Source organism: Vidua macroura, chromosome 5 (assembly GCF_024509145.1).
Source record: "Vidua macroura isolate BioBank_ID:100142 chromosome 5, ASM2450914v1, whole genome shotgun sequence".
NCBI lineage: Eukaryota > Metazoa > Chordata > Aves > Passeriformes > Viduidae > Vidua > Vidua macroura.
In genome coordinates this window covers 7,048,042-7,073,787 of record NC_071575.1, presented here as the reverse complement: position 1 = coordinate 7,073,787, position 25,746 = coordinate 7,048,042, and the positions used below count along the sequence as shown (strand labels likewise).

The window sequence follows — 25,746 nt, the reverse complement described above, 5'->3', positions numbered from 1 at the left end:
TCTCCTCATTAAAGCCTCAGTCCTGCATCCATTTGTGCATCTGTTCACATCAGTCAGGACTATCCCTCAGCACAGAACTGAGCACCTCACTGGATCCATCCAGCAAAAGAAAATCAAGGGACTTGGAAGGAATGGGAAGATCCATGTGACAAGGATGAAGCCCTCCAGTTAAAGGCCTAAGGCTTGCATCAGCCCACAGATCTCTCAGGTCATGGTACTCTTTTCCTTAGTAGAGAGGGTTACAAAAAAACCCAACCAAATTGCTTTAAAAAGTTTGTGATTCACAGAAACAAGTTGCATTTAAATGCAGGTAAACTCTGAGGTGTTCAGTGAGCAAAAACCAGAAGAGCTCCACTAATGTGAAGGAAATGAGGCTGATTCATGCCAGCTGAGAATCTGCCTAAAGGACCTTCACAAGGCAGGGCGAGGTCCTACAGCATCCAGTTCCAAGAGCTGCACAGGGTAGTACTGTCCTCACAAACTCCTGGTGAAATGGGTGACACTCCACTGATTTATGTAATATCAGTTCTAAATTTAGCCATGGATAAGAACTGAAATAAAGAACATAAACCTTTATGGAGCAGGAAAATCTACCTTTCAAGTCCAAACAGACTTATGAAGAATTATTCCTGAGCTGAGCTTACCACTTGCTGGTAATTTTTTCACTGTCTCAAATCCCACATCAAAAGAATTTCAGGCTGTGACAGACAGATATATATACAGATATGGATATAGAAATAGATATAAATAGAGATTAGCACATTTTAAATTATCAGTCATTATTATTCAGAAACTGTTATCACTGTCATGCACACGTGATATGGTTCTGAAGAATGGAGACATTATTTTATTGAGTTATAGATGGGGAAAAGGCATAAAGAATACAGGTAATGCACATATTTGAAATAGCAATATAAACATAAACAGAAAAATGTTCAAGTCAAAGTCACATGAAAAATTAGACTAATCTCCGGATGCATTCTAGACTTGTATGTACAGCATTTTTACGGTCAAAGTAGAAATATAAACTCCAGAGATGCAGCACATCTCAAGAATACAAAATAAATAAACAAAGACGAGTGCAATAAAAGAAAGAGAACTAACACTTGAATCTTCTTCCAGAATGATGAGAAATTTTGATATGTAAGAACCACGGGAGAAGATGCCCAATCTATGACAAGAACTCAATTTATTTCCAAACAAAAGCTCAAATGAAGTCTTGTGCCTGGGAGTGAGCCCCAAAGTATTTAAACTTTTCTCACTCCTGTTGTGAAGCTGAACAGTTCTTCTGTGAGAGAAACCTTGGAGCAGACCAGTCTTTCAGCATTCCTAGTGAAGGAATCCAATTCTGGGGATGAAGGGGACATCACAGTTATTTATCCAGAAGGAAGTTTTTCAGCAGCTTCCAACCCAAGATGACTTGAGAACAAGGAATAGGCTGGTTTGGTTTCAGACTCTGCAGCAGTGTCTTTCTAATGGTCAGTGCTTGCAGGAGGAAGGCAATCAGGAGAGTGTCATGCAAAAAGCTGCAGTAATTAAGGAGGAAAAACCATTAGGCTCCACACTGGACACAAAATTATGGCTTAGAACAAAGTGGAAGGTGTCTTTTCCCATGGCAGGGTGTTGGAACTAGAGGATCTTTAAGGTCCTTTCCAACCCAGGCCATTCTATGATTTTCTGATTCTCTGAAGGATTAATCATTATTTCACTTCTCTTTCAGGAGTGTTACACTTCTGAGTGACGCTGAGCACCATCAGCGGTTTTCCTGCTGGAAGCTTCTCCCTCATCAATTTGTTTGCATAACCAAATATCCTAGAGAAAAAAAAAAAAAAACAGCCCTGTTTCCACTCCCACAATCATTGCAAATTAGATTTTTATGGTAGATTTTTCCTCTCCAGAAAAATAGGTCAGTTCCCCTACAGTAATGCACACAATCTGAGGCCCATGTTTCTGCTTGGAATGAGCCCACATGGAATGCAAGTGCCCCTTGGAGCTGGGCATCTGCACATGCCACCCTCTCCTTCAGCTGGTCAAGTGACTATTTGCAGATTTCCCCTGCCTTCAGAGCTGAAGCGAGGCCTAAATACTTAAGCCTTTTTCTACTTCCAATCTCCCTCTCTGAAAATATGGACCATAAATATCCTCTCCCAGGAGATTAGTCCTAGAACCTTATTGGGCTTAAAGTTACGTTCAAACAATGTCCTAATAAAAACAAATAGTAAATAAAGTGCGTTCCAAGGACATCAAATCATGATTACAATGACTTCCATTTTTGTAGAACTTCCAAAATAAGTCTTTCTTTCTTTACGCATTGGAAAATAAAAAAGACTTGGTACACGGGAATAAGTTAAATAGATGGATATATAAAAGTAAAAAATAACAGGAGATTGCTTGAGAAGAATATTTAAAACCAGAAAAGTTATTCCCAAGTAGCTTCACAGGCAGCTTCTGTAAGACAAAACAGAAAAGAAAGAAGAAGAAAAAAAGGGATTTTTCAGCTCAGTGGGATGAAAGAAGTTGGTTTCAACGGGGTCTGAAAGGGAGCAAGGAGTACTCTGACCATAACTGCACACCTGAACCACATGATTTTACACACACACACCCCTCCCTTAAATCCATCACAATGGAACAGTGCCTTCTTTCAGCGTGTGTGCAAACGTTCTGCTTCATAAAGCAGCTCTGAAAGGGCAAAGGGAAAAGAGAGCCCTACAAATACTGGTCATTCTCCCTGTGAGTCCTGCAGTGTGGGGACCACACAGCTACCTCCCTGCCTGTCTCAAAAGGCTGTTCCTCAGTTTTGGTAATGTTTTACACAGTTTTTGAAGGTGAACTTAAACCCAAAGGCGACTTAACATGAAAAAAAAAAAAGAAACGACAAAAAAAAAGCAGCAAAGTGAAATCCTTTAGAAAGGTTTTGAAGTGAATCTGTGTGAAATGAAATAAACAGTTCTCCCCACTCTGAAATACCAAAGGCAGTTTCTGTCAGAAGAGCTCCCCACGTGTTAAATCTGCAGTGAAGCCTCAGTGCCAGAGCTGGCACCCTTTGAAGTTAAAGGAAAATCTCCTGCTGTCTTTGTAGTGCCCAAATTCCTTCCAGGATTGAAAAGTACCAGAGTAAGAGGTTTCCTAAGCTCCCAAGAGCTCTCTGAAGATCACTGACCAGTGATTAGAGGAGATGTCAAAGGGACTGGGTTAGAAACCCCACAGTGGCTGAGCTGGAAATGCTCCCTAGAGGGATCCTGGTTTTGTTGTGAGTGATCTTGGAACAAGGCTTATCAAATCTGATGGCAGATTTGAGTAGAAAAAGAGAGATTCACAACTCAAAATAAAATACTTGGATTTTTTTTTTATTTTATTTTACCAATTCCACTTTTCCTACTTTTTTTCCCCTACTGATTTATGTTAGCTAGAATCAAACTTGAGTATTATGTGGGTTTTCATGGTATTTTCATACTCTTCTCCTTTCTTTTCTCCTTTTGAAGGAAGAAGGAGAGGAAAAAAAGGTTGGAAAATGAAAGGGACTTCACTCATTTAAATTTTGAATAAATAAATATTTTTCAGCTGATGTCAAATTAACTGAAATTGACATTTAATTAACTGAAATTTACATTTTCATGTAAACATGCAAAATACGAATGTAGCATTTCGACGCTCTTTGATTACGTATTTTCTACAGCAGGAATGTCGTGATTAAGAATTTTCAGCCAACTTGAGGGCATGATTATTAGGAGTCCCTGCAATCTGGCATCCTGAGCCATAATCTTTCTGAGTAGCACGGAGGGATCTGTTTTGAGCAGCAGAGCATCTACACTACAGCAGTGTGCTGCCTGTAATACAAGTGAGGATAACACAGGGCAGGAGATTAATATTCTGCATCACACTGGGCTCTGTTATTTTTATCCTGCTGTTTCCTTCACTCACCATCTCATGACTCACACTCTCCCCACACTGGAATTTCTGCCTCGGTCTCGTGGCTCACTGGTGTGTTAGGGAAGCCGTGGAGAGCTGTCTGGAGAACACCACTCCTGCTTGAGCTCCAGGTTGCTCTGGAAAACACAGAGAGGCAGCAGAATTTACTGGTTTATCACACACCTGCTCTGGCTGTTGCAAACTGTCTACAGCACTTGTGAGGGTTGCAGTTCTTCCTTGTTTCTACAGCCTTAGTGACATGTCTGGTTGCAAGTCCCAGTTCCAGACAATCTCATGGAAAGCTGGCACTGCACCAGCCTTTAGTAAAAGTACAGGGCTCAGCCTGTGAGGGGGGAAAGGGCTCTTGAGAGACAGGTGGATGTAATTCAAGATGAGTAAAAGACCCGCTCCTCACACATTTCTTGGTTATCACCTCAGGGATATGGTCCTCGGTGCCACACTAGGCAGACTGTCCAGGGTTGATGCTTCCTGAGGCCAAACCACAGTTCCCTGACGTGGGATGGGAAGGCCAGGTCACAGGAGGAATTAGATGTTGAAATCCTTATTAACTGCACATATAGCTATGGTGATTCCAAACACAGAACATCAAAAGCCCAGTACAGTCTGCTGCTGTGGAATCCTGCACTCACCCTTCCCAGTGGATTCAGTTCCCCATGTGCCTGGACTCTGGCTTCTCTTTAAATCCAGAAGTAACACGGAGTTTGCCAGTAAGGAACCTAAATTCTACCTCTTCCCAGAAATGAAGCTGATCAGAGGAAGTATAATTATTTTCTCTTACCTCCTCATGGAGTGGTAACAGCCTCTGCTCAAGAATTCCAATTCCCTCCTTTCCCTCTATCTGGACTTCCATCTCCATCTTCCTGAGGGCATTTCCAAGCCAGTCAGAAGCCAAAAGCACAGAAGGTTTTCTCTTTATGTGAACAAGCAAATTATTCTCTAGGCTAGAGGGAGTACTTCAAACAGCAACTGGATACCATATCACGCTTCAAAAAAATATTAATACCAGAAAATAACAGATAAATCTCACTCTAGATGTTTCCCCCTCTTTTGCCCTGACACTTTCAAAAATGAACTTCATTGAAAGGTGTCAAAGAAGCCTTGTCCACAGAATATTTACAAAAAAAAAAGGCGTTTTTCTGGGGAAAGGGGAATAAAATCCTAACTTAGCTGTGAGAATTCTACTCACAGAATCACAGAATCACAAGGTTGGAAGAGACTTTCAAGATCATCAAGTCCAACCCAGCCCTAACACCACAACTAAACCATGGCACCGAGTGCCACATCCAGTCTTTTTTTAAACACATCCAGGGATGGTGACTCCACCACCTCCCCGGGCAGACCATTCCAGTATTTTATCACTCTTTCAGTGAAAAACTTTTTCCTAATATCCAACCTATATTTCCCTTGGTGCAGCTTGAGACTGTGTCCTCTCATTCTGTCAGTTGCTGCCTGGAGAAAGAGACCAACCCTCACCTGACCACAGCCACCTTTCAGGGAGCTGTAGAGAGTGATAAGGTCACCCCTGAGTCTCCTTTTCTCCAGGCTGAGCACCCCCAGCTGCCTCAGTGGTTCCTCACAGGGTTTGTGTTCCCAGCCCCTCTCCAGCCTCGTTGCCTCCTCTGGACGCGCTCAAGTGTCTCGACGTCCTTCCCAAACCGAGGGGCCAGAACTGGACAGAGCACTCCAGGTGTGGCCTCACCAGTGCTGAGTACAGGGGGAGAATGACCTCCCTGCTCCTGCTGGCCACACCATTCCTGATCCAGGCCAGGATACTCAGGAGCAAGATTCCCCTCACACTGAAGCAATGGGCTTTCCAGGACATTAGAGTGTCTCTAGCCAAAGTCATGCCCTTTTTTGCTGAGAAGGTAGCTAGGTGTCAGCTTGGTTCTAGAGTCAGCTTGGTCTGGAGTCAGTTTAGCATAAGGGTCGCTTGTGATCCACTGTGTTATTCCAGCTTTCCCAGGAAAACATAGCAAAGGATGTCAAATAGCCCTTTCTCACAAGCTTTTAGATCCCCTGGCCTCCTGCTTTTTCTTTCTGCTCCAATCTGGCTCTCCAGGTAACACTGGAAAACATAAAGCATGTTTTATTTCTGTGGATGTTTTGTTCTCCAGATTTGTCCTGGGGCAAACTTCCTACCCCTCATGTCAACTCAAGTCCTTCACATGGACTGCTGCTGATGACTCAGAACAGTCAAGGAGCCTTTTGTTGGTGACACAGCCTCATCCAGCAGAGACTTTGTTGCTCAGAACCCAAACACCAGCTTGAGCCATCCGTCACATGCTCTGCCCTCTCCTCTCATCCCTCCCCAGCATAAGTGGCTGCCTGGAGGGGGGCAGATGTGCATGATGGAGCAGGAAGGCTGACAGCTTGCACACCCACATCACATCCAAATGTCAGGTCTCCCCCGAATGCAAAGGGCAGAAGCTTCCCTCAGTCCACCCTCACTAGAAATGTGACCTCAACACAACAGTCATGCCCTTCCTCCCAGACAATTCCTCCAGCTGGAGGATGATCAATGTGAGAGCCCCAGGAGAGGTTGAGGAGGATGTGATTACTGACCTGAAATGAAGCCTGTGCACACTGAAGGAGAAGCTTCCACTAAAGTCTCTTCCACTGGAATCAGCACCTCAGGACAACAAATGCTGCTGCAGTTTGAAAGATGATTACCAAAAAAAAAAAAAAAGCTAAAGGGAATTGGAGCAGCCAGAGAAAATCTTGTTAATGCAGCAGTGTCCTGCTGTGAGCTTTCTGTTTAACAGAGAGGCTCCTTGGTACTACTGAGTTAAACAAGTTTTTGCTGTCAAACACCTGTCAGTAGTCCTTCAGAGTAAGGTTTGTCCTGAGCTGCAATCTCCTGTCCTGAACCTGTCTTTGTCTGCAGCTCTTCTAAGCAGACTCTATGAATCCAGAGGAACTCTTCCCATCTCTTACTTCTCAGCCCTGTCTTATCACCTGAGGTGCACAGAAGGTCAGGAAAGGACATAAAAACATCTCAAACAGGGCATCAAGAGGATGGTGCCAGGTTCTCTTCAGTGGTGCTCAATGACAGGACAGGCAGCAATGGCCATAAACTAAACACAAGAAGTTCCACCTCAGCACGAGGAAGAATTTCTTTCTGCTGAGGGTGGCAGAGCACTGCAACAGCTGCCCAGGGAGGTTGTGGAGTTCCTTCTCTGGAGACATTCCAAACCCACCTGGATGTGTTCCTGTGTCACCTGCTCTGGGTGACCCTGCCTGGGCAGGGGGGTTGGTCTGGATGAGCTCCAGAGGTCCCTTCCAGCCCTAAGGATTACAGAATCCTTAAAGCCATCACTCAGAACAGTCAGGAAATGACTTGCAAAGAGCAGCTTTCCATTCACATGGAGTTGGTCTCTGCACTTCCTCCCACTCTTCTCCAAACACGAGGAAAGGAAGATGCAGGGACACTTTTGCCAAATGGAATAGAGCAAAGTAAAGGACTTCCTCCATTCACTGCTTTTTCTGGAGGATGTCAAGTGCTTGGAAGATACATTTTTCATGGAAATATTCCTGATTCAATCCAGAGTTCTCTGGCAAAAATTTCCTCAATCCTATGGGAGATGAGCTCTTTGCCACCTCTCACAGACAGTAACTTGCAGCTCCTACAAGCTAGAGCAGGGTGGTTCATTTTAAACAAGATTTTTAATATTCCAGAAAAAAAAGCATAAAACTAATGTGATTTCCTTCTAGTGATTCAGAAGAAGTTGCAATCCAGAGGGTAAACTAATTACTAAAATGTATATAATCACTATAATTTCCAGAGAGCAATGATCAAAATTGCCTCACATCTGTACACTGCATTCCAGGAACTCAATTTTCATAGCAAATGGATGCCTACCATTGGATGAAAATCTCATCTGGCACTGAAAACAACAAAGAAGGATGGTAGTTCCTCGCTCAGAGCATCACTGAAAAGCACTTAAAATTATTGATGTAAGATTAAAGCCTTAAAAATAAAACTACATCATTAAAGAGCAGGAATTTTGCCTTGAACACAAAGTCACCAGTTTCAAGACAAGTATAGTTCTATTTTTGGAACAAGAATTAATGAGAAAGGAATCTGAAAAACCCAAACATCACTACTCGGTATTTTGTCACAAGAAACGTGAGATATTTCTCCATCTCACAAAGAGTTTCTGTCCTAAGAGGAAAGGTTCACACTTTGCTTTTTCAAGAAACTACAAGTTTTGTACTTTCTAGTATTAACTGATTTATGCAAATTTTATACTTATCCTGTCCATAAATTAATGAGTTGCCAATCTTGCTGTATTTTAAGTCAGATCAGCACCAGATGGAGAGCAGACTTGCTTATAAGGGGTTTTATCAAAAGAGTAATTAAGCAAATATACATCTGAAACCCAGTGTCAATACTGACAAATCTAACAAATTTTCCTAAGGAACTACCTGATTCTGTGCTGACTGGATTCAGTTTTAAGTTCTTGGCAGAGATCAGTATTCTGCACTTGAGCTGTGCTGTCCAAAATGTCTAAACTGAGCCCTGAGCTCAGTTCTGACCCCCGTGAAGTCAGTGGCACCACACCAAGTGTCTTCCACTGTGTCAGGACTGTGACTTACTGTTTTTGAGTCAGACATTGGCAAATACCTAAAGTGCACCCTTTGGCTGCCATGGCAAAGCCTAGATTAACTCTTTCACCTCCAGCTTAATTAGAGCAGCCTTGGTATGTTCAGCAGTATGAGAGCAATCTTTCTGTGGCATTGCCTTTCCTCTGTTCCTGCTCCCACACAGGCTCTGTGAGCACAGACTTTTGCTCTGTGAACTGGGAATGCAGACCAGGAGCACCTTCCCATCAGAAGAACACAGGCTCTATTGAAACAACAGCAACTCCCCCCATGAAATGCAGCATCGGGCCAGGTTTGCCTATGACAAAGGCAAATTTAGGCTGGCACAAGGCAGTGTTGAGTCTGACAGTGTGTGACTTTCGCAGGTGCTGCTAGAGCTTGTGGGAGGTGTTGCTGTGACTCATGGAGGCTGGCAGAACTAACAGGGCAGAGTGGTGAGACAGTCCTGTTAATGACTCTGGTGGCTGTAGGAAGAACCAGGCCATTCACAAAGTGAAAAGGGACAAAAGATCTTTCAGGAAAGGGCATGGGAGCAGCCACAGCTTCTCTGGGCAACTGTGCCAGGGCCTCACCACCCTCACAGGGAACAATTTCTTCCTAATAGCCAATCTAAACCTGCTCTCTGTCAGTGTGAAGCCATTTCCCCTTGTTCTGACACTACATTTGTAAAAAAAATCCTCTCCATCTTTGTCCCTTCAGGTACAGCAAGGGATTTGTTCCTGTGAAGCCTGCACCTGCTTCAAGAAAGGCTGAATGTCCCCTCTCAGTGAGTGACACACCTGGTGTAATCATGGCAGAAGACCAGGCAAGGCTCCCTGGTGCTTGCGTTCCACTGAATATTTAAATTTCTTTGGAAAGATAGACATGAGATAGAGTAGCCTACAAATGATCAATTCGTGTACAGTAGTTAGGACAAAAGGAATGTTAAGATTCTTCAGAGAAAAAGGAAAAAGCTGGGTGAACATACAGCAAAATGGCCAGTAAAACTTGCAGCCAGTAAAATCTTGTATCACAGAGATCTAAACTTTTGTCTGAGTTCTGAAAAAACACATTCTGAGTATTTATAGTGATGCTGGTTAAAAAGAAGCCAGCCCAAATTTAAATCTGAATCAGGCTAAAGCTTAACCAACAGTGAATATTCAAGAGACCTGGCTGCCACCACTTAGAATTTACAGTCAGTGCTCTAAATTCCACCAGTGAAGAGTTTCATTACCTGCAAAGTAAAGGCTTGAGTTCACTACACAGGGCGCAGTCACAGCTGTAACAGTGACAGGGTGTGTGAGAAAAAGAGAGTGAAAGTGAAAATATCATCTTTACAGTAATCCATGGATCAGCCCATTTTAGGATCCAGCTTCAGGTGCTGGAGCTTAAAACTGACTAAGAATCCTTACAGGAGATGTATTAATGATCCACAGCAGAAAATTTAAAATCAGGAAAAGGAATTAGTTTCTAACAGAAGATGCAATTAGGCTATGGAACTTAGTGACACAGGTAATCAGAGAAGCCAAAAACTGAACCAGATTCCAAAGGCCCAGGACACTGAAGGAAATATCCAGATTATAAATTACAGAAAATAAAAACATGGAATAGATTGTTATTCCAGTTATCTTTTCAAATAGCAAACACTAATCTGGCATACTGTGAATCTACCTATACAAGGTCTTTACACATCAGTTCAGCACTTGCAACCCCCCAGGTAGGATTCCTTAAGGAAAGTCCAAAAGTCCCATTTGGCTAGAATTGGTCCCACCTTCTCCAGCTCCATTTTTCCCAGTTTAAGCATTATGGACTGACAGTGATACCCAGCCTCATATAAGAGACCACAGAAATAGATTGATTCATAGTTCAGGCTCCAAGCTGACAGTGGGGAATAACTGCCTCATCCTGATCCTTTTCAAAAGTGATTTTTGCCACCAGTTCAAAACAGGGCTCAGACAAACCCCTGCTCCATCCAACCAGCAGTGGGAAAGTTTACCAAAATCAGCACCAGTGCTATTCTATCCTCTCTCTGTCTGCTGAAGCCAGCTGCAAAATATCCATTCAGTTCTACAGCAGAACAGGTCTTCAGAGTCCAAACACAATTTGAAGCAAGTAAGGGTGGAGTGGGCATCTCTCTGGCCTGAATTCCAGTCACAGAATCACAGAATGGTTTGGGTTGGTAAAGATCATCCAGTTCCAACCCCTAGCCATGGGCAGGGACACCTTCCACTAGCCCAGGTTGCTCCAAATCCCATCCAGCCTGGCCTTGGACACTGCCAGGGATGAAGCAGCCAGAGCTTCTCTGGGAAACCTGTGCCAGGGCCTCTCCACCCTCACAGGGAGCAATTTCTTCCCAATATCCAATCTAACCCTGCTCTCTGTCAGTGTGAAGCCATTCCCCCTTGTCCTGTCACTCCAGGCCCATGTCCAGAGTCTTTCTCCATCTTTCCTGTGGGCTCCCTTCAAGTCCTGGAAGGCCACAATGAGGTCACCCCAATCCTTCTCTTCTCCAGGCTGAACATCCCCAGTTCTCTCACCCTTTTTGTATGGATATTTATCATCCCCATCCTGGATTGATCCCAGGGGTTAGTGCTCTGCAGCTAAGAATGGTAAAGGTTTTTTCATCCCTTCTAGGATTAAGTTACTTTTCATTCAATGCCTATGAAATTTGATAACAGCTACGACACAAGTGCTGTTGAGCAGCACAGGTCACCCTCAATGCCACCTGTACTTCACCGTGGGTGATACCGATGGTCCTCGACACCCACAGGTGATAAAAGGAATGCAGCACACCAAAAAAATGTTGCTCAGCACCGTGTTGAAGTGTTCCCTTTGTGGATAACAAATTATGGAGATGGCATGTCTGTTTGCAATGACTTCAGTGTCCTCCCTGCCTTCTGAGATGACTTTTAAGAATGGAGACTGTCTACCAAGGAAAAAGCCATGTTTGTGCTGGTTAGTCCCTGCACAGCCATTCTGCTTTAAAATAATAGAGGTTAAATTTGGTTTGGAATTCCAAAGTGGACTCAGTTACACATAAGTCAGACCTACCCTTATTCTAAATGTGATTATCCACAAAGGAGTGTGCAACATTTTAAGTCATTGTAATTAAGAACTATTTTTTTTGATTCCCATTCAGATTCCTAAATGTTCCCATGTAGCTGAAGCCTTACAGATTTAGGAAAAAAACTCTCCAATCTCTGGTCATTCTTTAGAGAAGAAATATTGCTGTAAATTCTTGCCTGTAAAATCTGAAGAGGCACAGTAATGTCCCTTTTACATGCACTGCATTTTCCCCAAACAAATGTAGCAGGAGCAAAACAGGTCAAAATTCTGCAACAGGAACTACAAGATGATTTTTAGAACATACATGTGTTGTGGCAAAGCGCCAGATACACTTCTGTTCCCAAATTTGATTTATCACCTAGGGTATAACGAAAGGTAAAGCTCAGTTATTGCAGATTTTGCCTTTTTTTCTATTTTATTTTTTTTTCCTTTTTCTTTTCGTTATTTTTTTCTGGAAGATACGCTTTTGTAAGACATTTCTTGCTTTTAGCCTGTGTGTTTATAGCATTATTTAGAGAAGCCACAGGGCAGATGGTCCCCAAATGTGAGTTAATAACTTGCAGGTAGCTTTTGGGGAAGCTTTTTGAAATCCCTTCATGCAAAATGATTTCACAAACTGCCTGCATGCCATTCTTTAGCTATTTGAACAGACTATTTCAAAATGGTCAAAAGAAAAAAATGGCAGATTACATTCCATTTGTTTTGCAGCAGGCTGCTACACTTATTTTACCATGGTAAAAGAACACAAAGGGAAAATAAAGTACATACATGCCTTTCACTGAAGATTTTTCTAGACCTGGAAGCCATGACAGACTTCAAGGTGAGGATGTTTGGGCCTCTGCCTCTCTTCTGCAGCAGTTCTTACCTTTCAAAATCAGGTGCTTTTTGAGAGAGGCTGAGTGTTCAACAGTCATGAGTCAGACTGCACAGCATTGTAAGAATAATGTAAAAATCAGATTTCAAACAGGAGGCTCTTCCTCTTCCCCACTGGTTTGGTACAGATTCCGTGTGCTTTGCATGGCATAAAGTCAGAAGTGTTGACTTTGTCTGGTCTGGTGAGCATTTCATCACTGGTTTTGAACAGATTTCACCAGAAATCCATCACTGACAAAATTCTGCAGCCTTTCTTAACAATAGCAGCACATCAAATGCCTTCTGATCCTCACCCAGATTTGCCTGTGTGTGAACCAATCAAGCATGACTGCCCCTCTCTCCAGGGTGATTCATACCTTTAGAAAATAGAACAAAAAATAGAATATTTTTAGTTGGAAAGGCCCAACTGTCTGAGCACTCCTCTCCTAGTGCATGTTGCCCAGCATTCCCCTGTTCCAGGTGCAGAATCCAGCATTTGTTGTTGTTAAATTTCACCCCATGGCTCACAGACCGTATCTCCAACCTCCCAAGGCCTCCTGGCTCTGTAGAAAGTCAACAGCACCTCTCAGTTTGGTGCCACCAGCAAATTTCTCATGGTGTGTTCAACTGCTGCATCCAGGTCATTGATAAATAACTGGACAGGACTGGCCCCAGACATGAGCCCTGAAGAAACAAGGCCCAAGGTATAAAAAGCCATCAGCTCAGAGCCCCAGGCTGATACTTACAGCAACTGGGAGGGGAGGGGAGGGGAGGGGAGGGGAGGGGAAGGGAGGGGAGGGGAGGGGAGGGGAGGGGAGGGGAGGGGAGGGGAGGGGAGGGGAGGGGAGGGGAGGGAAGGGAAGGGAAGGGAAGGGAAGGGAAGGGAAGGGAAGGGAAGGGAAGGGAAGGGAAGGGAAGGGAAGGGAAGGGAAGGGAAGGGAAGGGAAGGGAAGGGAAGGGAAGGGAAGGGAAGGGAAGGGAAGGGAAGGGAAGGGAAGGGAAGGGAAGGGAAGGGAAGGGAAGGGAAGGGAAGGGAAGGGAAGGGAAGGGAAGGGAAGGGAAGGGAAGGGAAGGGAAGGGAAGGGAAGGGAAGGGAAGGGAAGGGAAGGGAAGGGAAGGGAAGGGAAGGGAAGGGAAGGGAAGGGAAGGGAAGGGAAGGGAAGGGAAGGGAAGGGAAGGGAAGGGAAGGGAAGGGAAGGGAAGGAAAGGGAAGGAAAGGAAAGGAAAGGAAAGGAAAGGAAAGGAAAGGAAAGGAAAGGAAAGGAAAGGAAAGGAAAGGAAAGGAAAGGAAAGGAAAGGAAAGGAAAGGAAAGGAAAGGAAAGGAAAGGAAAGGAAAAAAGGAAAGGAAAGCCAGACACAGTTTGCCTTACTTCTAAGCACACCTCTACTTCTTGCTGTTACCCTGTAAATCCCATCTAGTTAGCATTTGCAGCACTTCAGAGAAGTCTGTGAATATACCATGGTCTCTCCTGTGTTGATAGAGCAACAGTTTAGGACAGGTCATGCCACAGCTTTTGCCCAAGAAAAGCAGTTTTAATTTCAGTCTTTCTTTCCCCCAGGCCGCCAGCTACCCTTCCAAAAGCTGTAAAAAGAAGAATCCTTGTCTTCTTCAAGGCCAGTGTCCTTTTGCCAAAGCTGGTTGCAAATAGCTAACAAGTTCAAAAGCTACTGATGGACAAAAGAGTGACTAAAAACCACCAAACCCTTCTCCAGACCGAACCCACCTCAGCTCACTGCTGTCTGCAGAGCTGATATAAACCCATTTCTGCAGTGCTCCACAGAGCCAATGTGTGTGAAAATAGCTGTACCTAAACTTCCTGCTAAGGCCACCACTAAGCCACGGTGTCCCTGTGTGGGGAACCATCCCCAACACGAGCCAAGCCTGGGAACCCTGCTGGGGCCAGAGCATGTACTGGCATCACCATAACCCTGCTGAAGGGTGCCTTCAACTCCTGCATCCAGGTGGTTGATAAATATGTTGAAGATGATTGTTCAATAAGGAGCACCAGGCACAGCCCCATCCACTCAGCTTGGAGTATGGAAATCAGGGAGATGATGATGAGGCAGAGAGAGAGGGATGTGTCCTGGAGTGACTTTATGATGCTGCTATTCCCATTTGTCTGTTTAGCCCAGAAATAAGTTTTGCACCTTTCAGACTGGTTCTGAGAGTGAAGGGGGGAGAGAAGCACGGAGTTTGTTTTCAGGAACTGAATTTGCTCCTCTGCATCCTCTCCTGGACTGTGTTGTCTGCAGCACAGACAGACAGCAGGACAGGGCTCTCCTTTGCTTTTAGTTAGTTTTTAGGTAGCTGAGGCAGAGAAGTTCCCTGGGCTGTGGTTTTTCTTTTTCTTGGACCTGCTCAAACCTGCCCTGGACTGAACACCAGAAGAACACGGGCAGCTCGCAGCTGTGGCCCACGGGGCCAGTCCTGGGCCGTGGCATCTCCAGCACTGCAGGGACTGAGAACAGCCTGGGTGAGCTGAGCTACAGCCCACCATGGGGACTTTCTGAGTTTTTTTGAGGTTTTACTGTTTAATATTGTTCAAATTTTTGTGCTGGTGAATGCTTTGCCTGTTAAAAAAACAGGTTTTTTCCACTTTTCTCCGAGGAAATCTTTTCCTGAACCGGTTGGGCGAGGGGCCACTTGAATTTGCTTTCTAGAGGAACCCCTTTGGATGTTTCCTCCCAAATTTGCCCTAAACCAGGACAGGACGGGAGAAGGATGCTGTGCACAAAAGCACCCTGCCACTGTCCTGGGATGGCTGATGTGCCCACCAAAGCTGGAGGAGAGCCGTGCTGGCTCTCTGGAGCAGCCAGCCAGGGCCAGCTCAGCACATCCTGATCCTGCCGGGCAGCAGGGCAGGCTCAGCACCGAGCTGCTCCCCGAGCACTGCCTGGCCTCAGTGGAGCCAGCAGCTCCAGGCTCCCACCGAGAGCCAGAGCCAGCAGCTCCAGGCTCCCACTGAGACCCAGAGCCAGCAGCTCCAGGCTTCCAGTGAGACCCAGAGCCAGCAGCTCCAGTGTCCCAGCGAGACCCAGAGCCAGCAGCTCCAGGCTCCCAGCGAGACCCAGAGCCAGCAGCTCCAGGGTTCCACCGAGACCCAGAGCCAGCAGCTCAGTGGGAGCTGGCTGCAGCCCTGGCTGGAGATTGAGCCGTCTGTTCTCAAGCTGATGCTGCGCCCTCAGTGCCTGCCCTGCGCTGCCTTAGCCCCTGTGCCACCCCCTGCTCACTCAATGTGAGCCTGCCACCTGCCAACAAGGCATTTGTTCTGATGAGGCAGCAAACGCCAGCCCCCCACAAAGCCTATGAAAGTTGCTGACATTCGCAGCACCGCGAATCAGCTGCACTCATCCTCCAAATGCCAGCAGCTAGCTGGGAATTAGAAAGCTGCAGGTTTGGCTCACTGCAAACCAGCTCAGCTCTAAGCTGTCTTGTCCCAGTCGTGTCAGTACCAAACTGGAAGGAACAGCCACAGGTCAGGCAGATTTGTCTGCACCACTTCACAGTTCAACCTTGGGAAATCCATTTTTCACCAGGAACTTCTCCTGTCTCTGTACCTCCCTTTGGGAAAGATGCTAACTGGCTGTTTGTCATCTGATCAGAAAGGGGAATTGAATATTGCCTGGCTGAGTCACAGCCTGCTGAAATTCACTGCTGCCCTCTCTTTAAATTGAGAAGGCATGTCTGGCACACACCTGAGCAAGACACTTTATAAGCAAGGCTTCTTTTCAGTACAGGTACCTGGCTCATGGTTCCTATCCAACAAAGACTAAGACTTTACAAAATCAGCCATTGGCAGTGCTCCCAGGATATTTTTCCATTTGCACATATTTCTAAAAATGTCAACTCCAGTCTAACCATTCTCATCTGGGGAGCCTGACATCAGATGTACATTAGCCTGGGAAAAAAATTACCCAAAATGCTAGCCACTTCTAAAAAGGAAAACAAATTCCAAATATGTTACACTGGCTCCTGCCTCTGGGCTCTCTGCAAACGAGAGGAGGATATTTACAGTGTGATTTTACAGCCACGATGATTCAATTAGAAAATCAGACAAGGGAATAGGGATGGGTTTTACAGGGATGAGAAGTGGATGATATGTGACATTCCTGTTCAAGCCTGACTTCCTGTTTGTTTGGGTTTGCTACCCAACAGCAGACAAAAAAAGTCTCAGGCAGAATCTCAAGAGCCACGTGCAGTCCTGGAATGAAATCCAGACAGCTAAACAACACTGCATCTGGCTGTGGGAGAGCTTCCCTAGGGAGAAAGCATTTTGGCTTGAGCATTTTGTTCCAGTCATCAGTCTGATTATTTTCTCTTCCAAATTCGGACCCTTCACACCCCTCCCCAGCATCACCTGCCCTGCCTGAGGGACGAGTGCAGCCAGGACATGCCATGCTGCCACTTGGCCACGCTGAGGCCAGGCAAGAAGTGATATTGTTGCCACACCGTGCCCACAGCACATGCCGTCAGCATTCCCTCACTGCTAAGAGAGATCTCCGTTTAATTTGGGCTGTCAGGGGTCAAGGAAAACAAAGGATGTGACTGCAGAGCTCAAGTTGATCTGAGCAGGACTCCTGGAATGGAATCCAGTTGTCTTCAGTAGGACTAATCTGCAGCTACAGAGTGAACAGAGTGCAGGGTGTGCTTCTGAGATATTTTAAATATACATTTCCATGAATGCTGCAAAAATTACTTTACAACTTTCCCTCTGGGAAATAATTAGAAAGCCCTCCTCCCTTTACTGGCTCTGATGATGATTGCATCTGCTCACCTCCAGGATGGGTTTGGCACCTGAATTACACTTTTACTTTCTTGCAAATCTTCATGTTTTCTACATGTTCATTTTCACTATGTGTCCTGTCTCTAAACATTAACACATAAATACAATAAACAGAGTTTTCAGCCTTACTTGATGAAACAGACCTCAAGGACTGATACCCTGGCACAAAAAGTTCCATGACTTTTTCCCAGGTGGTGTACCTCAGCATTCCAACCTCCACATTCTGCTGGTCTTTTCTATATGACACCCACACTAAACCATGTGCCCACTCATCTGCTGAAAGAAAAATCCCATCAGTCGGTTCACTTGTCCTTAGTGGTCCCTTCAGAGTGATTTACTTCTCACCATCTTTTTAGGGTGGTTGACAGCACTGACATCTCAAACTATTGCAGTTAGAGCTGTCAAGACCCATGGATACAGGAAAGATTTTAAATGGAAGTTTACTTGTACTTCAGTAGAAGGAAGTAGGAAGTTTACTTTTTCTTCCTCCTCTGACTGAATTTAACTCATGTCCCATTCCCTGGGGACCACTGGCATGCAGGCTCACCTTGAAGACACAGAAGAATTGTAGCACTGGCCCATTTTCTGCCTGTGCTGGGTGGTCTTTGCTTTCTTCAGCACTAGAATGCAACTAGAATGCAGTGTCCCCACCCCTCCCTTGTTTTTTTTAGTGTTTTTTGGGGTTTTTGGGGGGGGGGGGTTGTTTGTTTTTTTTTTAATTTCCAGTCATTTCATGGTGGATCCTGCTGGACAGCAAGACCAGGGGATATGCACGGCCACCAGGGCCTCAACTGGAATTCTAAGCAGAGTTAGAAGATGCAGTGACTGAAACACAAGATACAGCTACACTATGGCCAGGCAAACAGGAAAATCAGCCAAAAACCCAAGCAACAGTATCCCACTCCCACTGTCAGATCCACTTGTGCTCCTCTGTGTGCAGCTGGAAGAGTGTGGTGATTTTTAGTTAGAGTTGCATATAAATGAGTGCAGGTGGAAGCAGAATTAGATGAGAACGGATTTTGGCAGGAATAACTGTTTTCAGTGAATAGAGACTGATTACTGTTTAAGAATGTGCCAAAAGAGGGAAATATATAAAGCTTTTAAGATACCCCAAAAATTACCTGAGGGCAAGAGGCATCAAAGCAGGGTTGCATCTACACTTGCCATCTCAAGAGTTTGAGGGAATGTTCCCAAGCAATTAATCACAATCAACCACACTTCAAGCCTCCTGGTCACGCTGGTAAGTCTGCACCCAAGCACTCTCTCCCAAAATACTTCCTAGGCACGAGATGGGCGTGAGCAGAGGCCAGGAAGGGAGCCCAGCAGGCTGAGTGCTGAACACCTTGTTTCAGAGCGAGCCTCTGGCAGCAGGAGCTCAGCCTGTCTCCTGCCAGCTGGCCTCAGTGCCAGGGAATGGTCCTGGGCACATTTCGTTTTCTAATATAGATGCAGTCAGGATGTCTATGAGAATTTGTATCTCCCCCTCAGTGGAATATCCAGCTTCCTTTTTAAGAACAGAGCTACCCCGTTTTCCACTAGCAAGAAGCAGTGCAAATGCTATTTTGAAACGCCCAGTGCTTCCAAGCCTCCCAAAGAGATTTCTCTCTCATGCTCCAGAATTCTGCACTTCTCAGACTCTGCTCCACTGTAAATATGCATCACTGAGATGGAGATACTCTGGGAGTGGGAAAGGAGAATCTGACCCAAAGTTTGTTGGTTACTGGAATTTACTCTGCCAGACCTGCAGGAAAATGCCAGTGTCTGCCTTAGATCCACACTTCAGCACATTCTCCTAAAGGCAGGTACCTGTATCCTTTCAATGCACTGGGCAGACTTTTAAAACACGATCCTGAGCGATCCTGTGCAGGTATTTTGCCCAGTGGCTGAAATGCAGAGACAACTGCAGAGACGACAGAGACAACACCATCCTTTTGTCAGTCAAATGCTCTGATATCTCAGCTTCAGATTCCTGCTCTTCCCTTTGCTTCCTCTGTGGCTCAAGGAACACTCTCTCCTTCAAAGCACAGAGGCTAAATTTAAGCTAGAGGGCATTCCTTCCCAGAACAAGCTTTGTCACCCCCCAGATTCTCCGCTTCTTTGCACCATTCTCTTGCATAATGAAACACCATGTATTTTCACAACAGCCTTCCTTTAAACAGCCCCCCTGTGCAGCACTGCCTTGAAAATTACTGTGTTTTCTGAACTGAGAAACTCATACAACTGGCTCTGCAAATTCATGTTATATGAATCACATTCAATCACATCCCATTAGATCTTCAAATCATTTTAAACAAGGCAGAAAAAAAGAATTATAAGGTTATGTTGCTTAAATAATTCAAATAATTCTTCACCTTTCCAATCACAGGCATTTCTACCTATAATTAAGCAGGGAGGAGGGAGAGAGAGTTTTTAAATGTGTTGAACTTGCTTGAGAGAACTAAGTATGGTATAATGTAACCAATCTCTACTAACTGAAGAGAGCAAAGCAAGCCCTGGTATGGATTTTGTGATATTTTGTAGGGGAATTACTACGTGCTAGGACACCACCACTGGAGTGAAATCATGCAAAGGAAGAAATTCTACCTGCTGCTTGTACACACCAGACCCTTACACCAGTGTAGTCCATTTACATCCCATCTTTTCCTCCAGCATCTTCATGGAAACATCAACCCTGACATGAGTGCAGCTGCACTGTCATGAGAAGAGCTGCAAGGTTCCACTGCACTCCTCACCCACAGGAGTGAGGAAACCACCATTCCTGGCCAGGGTTGGACATGGGATTTGAGAGAAGAGACCTCATATTTCAACATTTATGTCCAAACTGGCTTTGTCAGAAAACTGGAGAAGGTCAGAGTAACCAGTGTCTTGAGAGGGAAATTATTACCTGTTTTCATCCAAGGTGATTCTCCAGCAACATCCTTTCCAATGTAAATTTTAAGACAACCACAGCTGTTTTTCAGAATATTGCAAATTACAATCTCCATGGCACACCACAGTTGAAGGACAGAAATAAGATATATCTTTTTTTTTTCTCTTCTTCCTGTCAATCAAGTGTTAAAACCGATTTATTTGGAAACATCTCCCTGATGACTGTGAATTATTTACACAGAAGACAACTTGCAGATGACTTTTGGTAAATTCTAAATTCTATCTGGAAAATTATTAATTCTGCAGTAAACATAAAGACTGTGTGCTAGGAAGCCCAAGCTCTAAATAAAACACTTTGTTGCCATCTAGGAAGGACAGTCATTTTACTATTAGATCAGGTAATTTCTGGGGCATCCACAGCTTCTCTGGATAACCTGTGCCAGGGCCTCACCACCCTCACAGGGAAAAATAAATCTGCTTAATATCCAATCTAAACCTACTTTCTGTCAGTTTGAAGCCTTCTTTTTCTTTAAACAAGCTGGTATTTCTCTTCAAAACTTCTAATTCCAATTAATTCTTTAGTCATATCGTTATCAGCTTTATTTTTTTCCTATTCCAATTAACATAAAAGTTTTTATTTCATATTATTTCAATGGCTATTATAACCACATATTTCATAGTATTTCATCATAAAAATATTAAGTATGTTCTGGTCAATTGGCCCACAGAGTTACTGGTGAAATTCCATGTAATGAGCTGACACACTGATGTCAGGAGGCATGACCCAGTCTACTGTAGCGTGTCAGTACCCTGAGGTCCCAAATTTTGGCCAGAGAAGCAGAACTTCAACAAGCTGAGCAGAAGAACTGGGGAATAGTTAATGCATACAGAAAGAAAGTTAAAAAAAAACAAAACAAAACAAAACAAAACAAAAAAAAACCAAAAAAACAACAAAAAAAAAAAAAAAAAACACAACAAACTACAAACAAAGCAACCAAAAACCAAACATTACAGAACCTGTGAAAAGTCTAAATGGCACAATCTAAAAAAAAATATTTAGTGGTGCTGTGTATAGCAAAAATCATGGCAGAATGATTTTTGGAACAATGATTTTAATTGGTCATAGGCTAGACTATTCTAAAGACTTTTTCTATTTCTATTTTTTTAGACATTTGTAGCTGTGGAGTGAGGCTGGTGGTCACACAGTGACGTGGATAAAGCTGAACCAAAGGCAGGCAGATGCTGTTAGAGCTTCAGCTGCCCATTTCCCTGCTGCCCCTCTGTCCTGCAGGGGGTCAGCCTCGTTACACCCTGCCTGCCACACAACATCCCGATCCCACCGCTGCCCAAGTGGCAAGGCCAAAGTCCTGATGAGGTGCTTAAAGCCCTCTCTCCCTTATTCCCTAAATATGGCAGCAGCCACCCCGAGGCCCCTGCCAAATTCCACTGCTGTTCACGGCATCTTGCTAAATGGCTGGATCAGATGTCAGTGAGGCAGCTCGTCCCTCACCGCGGCTCAGTGGCACTGTCACATGCCACTGAACACTCTCCTCATTTGACCTCAGCTCCAGCTTCACTAACACTGACCAGGAAGAAGAATTTCTTCACAGAAAAGGTTGTCAGGCACTGGAATGAGCTGCCCAGGGAGGTGGTGGAGTCACCATCCTCAAAGGTCTTCAGGAAGCAACTGGCCGTGGCACTCAGTGCTCTGGCTCAGTTGACAAAGTGGTGATCTGTCACTTACTGATCTCCGAGGCCTTTTCCAACCTCAGTGATTCTGGGACAGGTTTCAGAAGAGTCAGACTTTTTGTGCACAAACATGTCTCCCCCTGAGAGTGCTCTGACATGTGCTTTGCTCCCTAACAGGAGGTGAAGGGCAGTGCCTGAAGAATGTCTCAGCACCACCTCCACCAGACCAGCAGTGTCTGATGCTGGAGAGGCCAGGGAACAGCCTGTAGGAGTGCCATGTTCTCCTCACAGAGCCCAAATGAAAAGAGCACACAAAAGAGGGATTTGTTCGTGCTGCTCAGAGCAGCATTAAGTCCCCTCTGTGTTCAGTGACCCCACCAGATGGATCATGGTGCACAGCTGCTGGCATCCAGTCCTTGCCTGCAGAGCCACCCAGAGCCATGCAAGAGACCACAGGGGGAATCTCTCTTCCCTGAGATCCACATTTTAGACCTCTCAGTCCAGCCAAACCCACTCCTGTTTGTGCCTCTCCAAGCCCTGTCCCCCTCTGGAAGGCTTGGTCTTCCCTTCCTCAGCCTTTTCTTTACCCTGCCTGTACAAAGAGCGTGGTGCAATTGTTCACAGAGCTCCGGGAGATGAATGGTGTTACATAACTGCTCGGTACTGTTTCATCGCTTTTTAGCATGATGGAAAAATAAAAGGGAAATGTGGACTCCCCTTGGGGCCAGGTGAAACAAACTAAACTTACATTACTGGTGATCCAAATGAACATTCACTTCAGCACCCCCCAAGAATGCATTTTAATGCACAGTGTCCCACGTGAGAGGACAAGCCATTAATAACTACAGCATGTGTGGGGTGAGGCAGCGTCACTGTTGCAGCTCCTATCCAAAAGAGTTTACAAAAAAGTGTTGGTTTGCTGTTTGGCTGGGTTTGTTTGGGGTTTTTGATGTCTGCAATGATTTGCTATTCATTAAGTGCTGATATCTTGATGCCTTTGATATGGCAAAGAGATCTGATTCAGCCTGCTGTTCCTTGCAGGTCAGCTAACATAAAATCAATAGTGGTTAGGGTGTATTACCTTCTTGTGATGGCCTGGAAGAGAAAATTCTCTTCCTGTCTCACATTTCCAGGAGCCTTCTTGGAGGGATTCAGTTCTTACTCTCACACTCTTCTGCAGCACAAATTTGCATTGGCACATTATGTGATTGTACCATGTACCCACATATTTACCCCAAAATCCAAGGGGAACCCATGGCTCCACGGTTTCAGCCCTGTTTATAACTTATCTTTAAATAACCATCAGAGAATCAAAGAATATCTGGAGCTGGAGGGGACCCACAAGGAACATCCAAGTCCAACTCATGATCTCAAACCTCAAAATCATAAAAATCAGTGCATCTAAAACACCTGCTGAAAATTGTATTGGTTTAAGCATGTATCTGTGCAAAATGCTCTGTTGAACTGGGCTGCAACCGTGTCCTGGTCACATTACTCAGGGTTTGGCAGCAGTACCTGTCATTAGAAAGCAAATCCTTTACTGCCCTGTAAGCCAACAGAAATTATGTATTTATTTGTAAAGGTGTCAATACCGAATTTGCCTGAATTGTGCTTAACAACTGCTTAGAAACCCACGCCAAGCAAATCTTTTTAACTATACTTTAGAATGATTTGTTTTCTTTCTATTGGAAAGTTCTGTTGTTTTGTTAAGGAAAAATACAGCATATTCAAACAGAAGACTGAATTCAATTTCCTGCCAGATAAGTGAGCTCAGGCAGCTCCAGGAAGAGAAGGCAGCACTTGAACTTGTACTTCCACGAGGAGAGAACCAGTTCAGTGAAAGCAACAAAAAAACACATGGTGGGGAGAAGAAAAGTAAAAAAGGAGGAAGACCAGGCCTTCCTTTTGTGTCACCATGATCAGCTTGACCCATGCCCCACAGCCCTGATCTGCTTTCACCTACATCAGCTTGCTGCACCTACTACACAGATGTAATCCAGATCTCTAAAATCCTTACAAAGGATTCCAAGCAAGTGGCTGTGTGGACACAGTGCCCCTGCTCCGAGGAGCTGACAGCCCAATCCAACACGACACACAGTTGGAAGACCAAACTCTGGTGGTCAGGCAGGTGGGGGTAGTAGTTCCAGAAAGACCACCCCAAAACTTTATCCTGAAAGACTCACTGCAGTTATCTGGTGCGTGTTCAGGTGAGTCAGATGGATGTGATCACTGAGAGCAAAGCAAAGCACTTGTCTGAGCAAAAAGCCTTATTCTAAGTCCATCAGTGACCTAGGTCTCAGCACGTGCAGCAGAGTGACACCACTTCTTTGTTTCATCTGAGATTCAGCCTCACCAAAGAGCTGATTCTGCACTTCCCTCTGGTGCAACAACTCCCACCAAGGCAAAGTGGAGATCTCCCTGAGTCTGGAGTGCAGCTGCACTGGATGCTTTTCCTGTCAGTCGTGTTTCGGACAGCTCCTCAGCACATTACAGCCTCATTCCACAGCTAAATAAACAAGCAAACCAACCAAGAAACCAACATCTAAAATTCTAAAATTAATGTGAAAGATGCCGTTCTCTATTATGAGATTCCAATTCCTTCCCCTCAGCCCTGGGTTTTGGGCTGAGCACTCTGATCATTAAAAGTATGACTTGCTTGGCAGTTATTTTACTGACCAGGAGAGACAAAATCATCATGCATTTGGGCACTATCATTAAAGAGCACGGTCAGGGACAGGAAAGCAGCATTTGTGTCTAGGGGAGAGAATGTCAGAGTGCTGCTCTGAAAAACTGATCTCAATTTATCTCAGGACATAGATGAGGTACTTGAATAAATTATAATCCCAACTGAGCATTTAATTATATTAGAAAATTTGTCAGAAACAAACCTTGAGCGATGTTGACAATTAAGCCTTCTCTTCTCTGCTACACTTGCTGTGCCACAGGATGTGGGAAAGGCATGGAAATCCTTCAGCAATACAACAGAAGCTGGAGGGGGAAACAGAGATGTCCTTTGCAAGAGAAATTGTAAGAAAGCTCTTTGAGCTAAAGGAGCAAATTTGTGTCGGTCTTCAGAGTTATCTGTGATCCTGACGAAGGCAATGTGTCACTCGTCTCTCAACACCACCTCAACTGTAAAATCCACAGCGCTGAGGTTTTGTTTGGAAATTGAAGAAACCAGGGGTGTGTTTTGATGAAAAGATGGTGCTTCCCATCCGTGTCCAAGAGAAAAGCCAGGCGATGGTTGTTGAAGCAGCACAGCACGCCACGTCTGACTCCTGAAGTGCCATCCACTCCCGGTCTGAGAGAACTAAAACCAGAGAACTGTGTGCACAAATGGTGTGTGCATGCATAAAGGTGACTGATACACACGCTCAAGGAACCTGGAGCGTACAATGAAAACAGTTCTGCAGATATTGCACTCAATATTCTCCTTTCTTATCGTGCCTATCCGCTCCCTCATGTTTTTGATCTGTTGTGCACTTGAAAATCTGTTCAGATCACTTTCGATCCATTGTGCACTGGATTGAAACCAGTAACAGCAGACAGTGTATTTTTTTCCTTTAGGTCTCAAAAATATAACAAAGATATAAAACTGAAAAACCACACAAAAAAAAAAAAAAAAAAAAAAAAGAAGCAAAAAGCTGCACATACTTTTTTGAGTGGGGCCAGTAAGCACATGACTGAGTTACTCAGAAATTCTGAAACAGGAAGGTAACTAATAAAATTATTTATAAAGAAGTATATCTACAATATTTAATAATTTAAGGCTCACAAGAAACTAACATATCAATGACAACGGAAGTTTTCTGCTCTAGGGTTAAAAGCACCAAATTCACTTCACATACAAGATAACCAGATCTGAACTGATCACTAGTGGAAAACTCAGAAAGTGCTGAATTGCTAATGTTCCTAGTGCTTTAATGATATCATATTTCACAGGAATAAGAAATCTCCTTTCAACCATAAATACAG

General features: G+C 44.5%; 1 long non-coding RNA gene across 1 annotated transcript; it reads right to left on the bottom strand.

Annotated features, from left to right (window-relative positions):
• Nucleotides 1-824: 824 nt before the first annotated feature.
• Nucleotides 825-25,746, bottom strand: LOC128807520 (uncharacterized). The gene is made up of 3 exons (XR_008437178.1): nucleotides 24,660-25,746; nucleotides 3,922-4,046; nucleotides 825-1,526 (listed from the first exon to the last, which is right to left on the bottom strand). It is a non-coding gene; the product is annotated as an uncharacterized LOC128807520 (long non-coding RNA).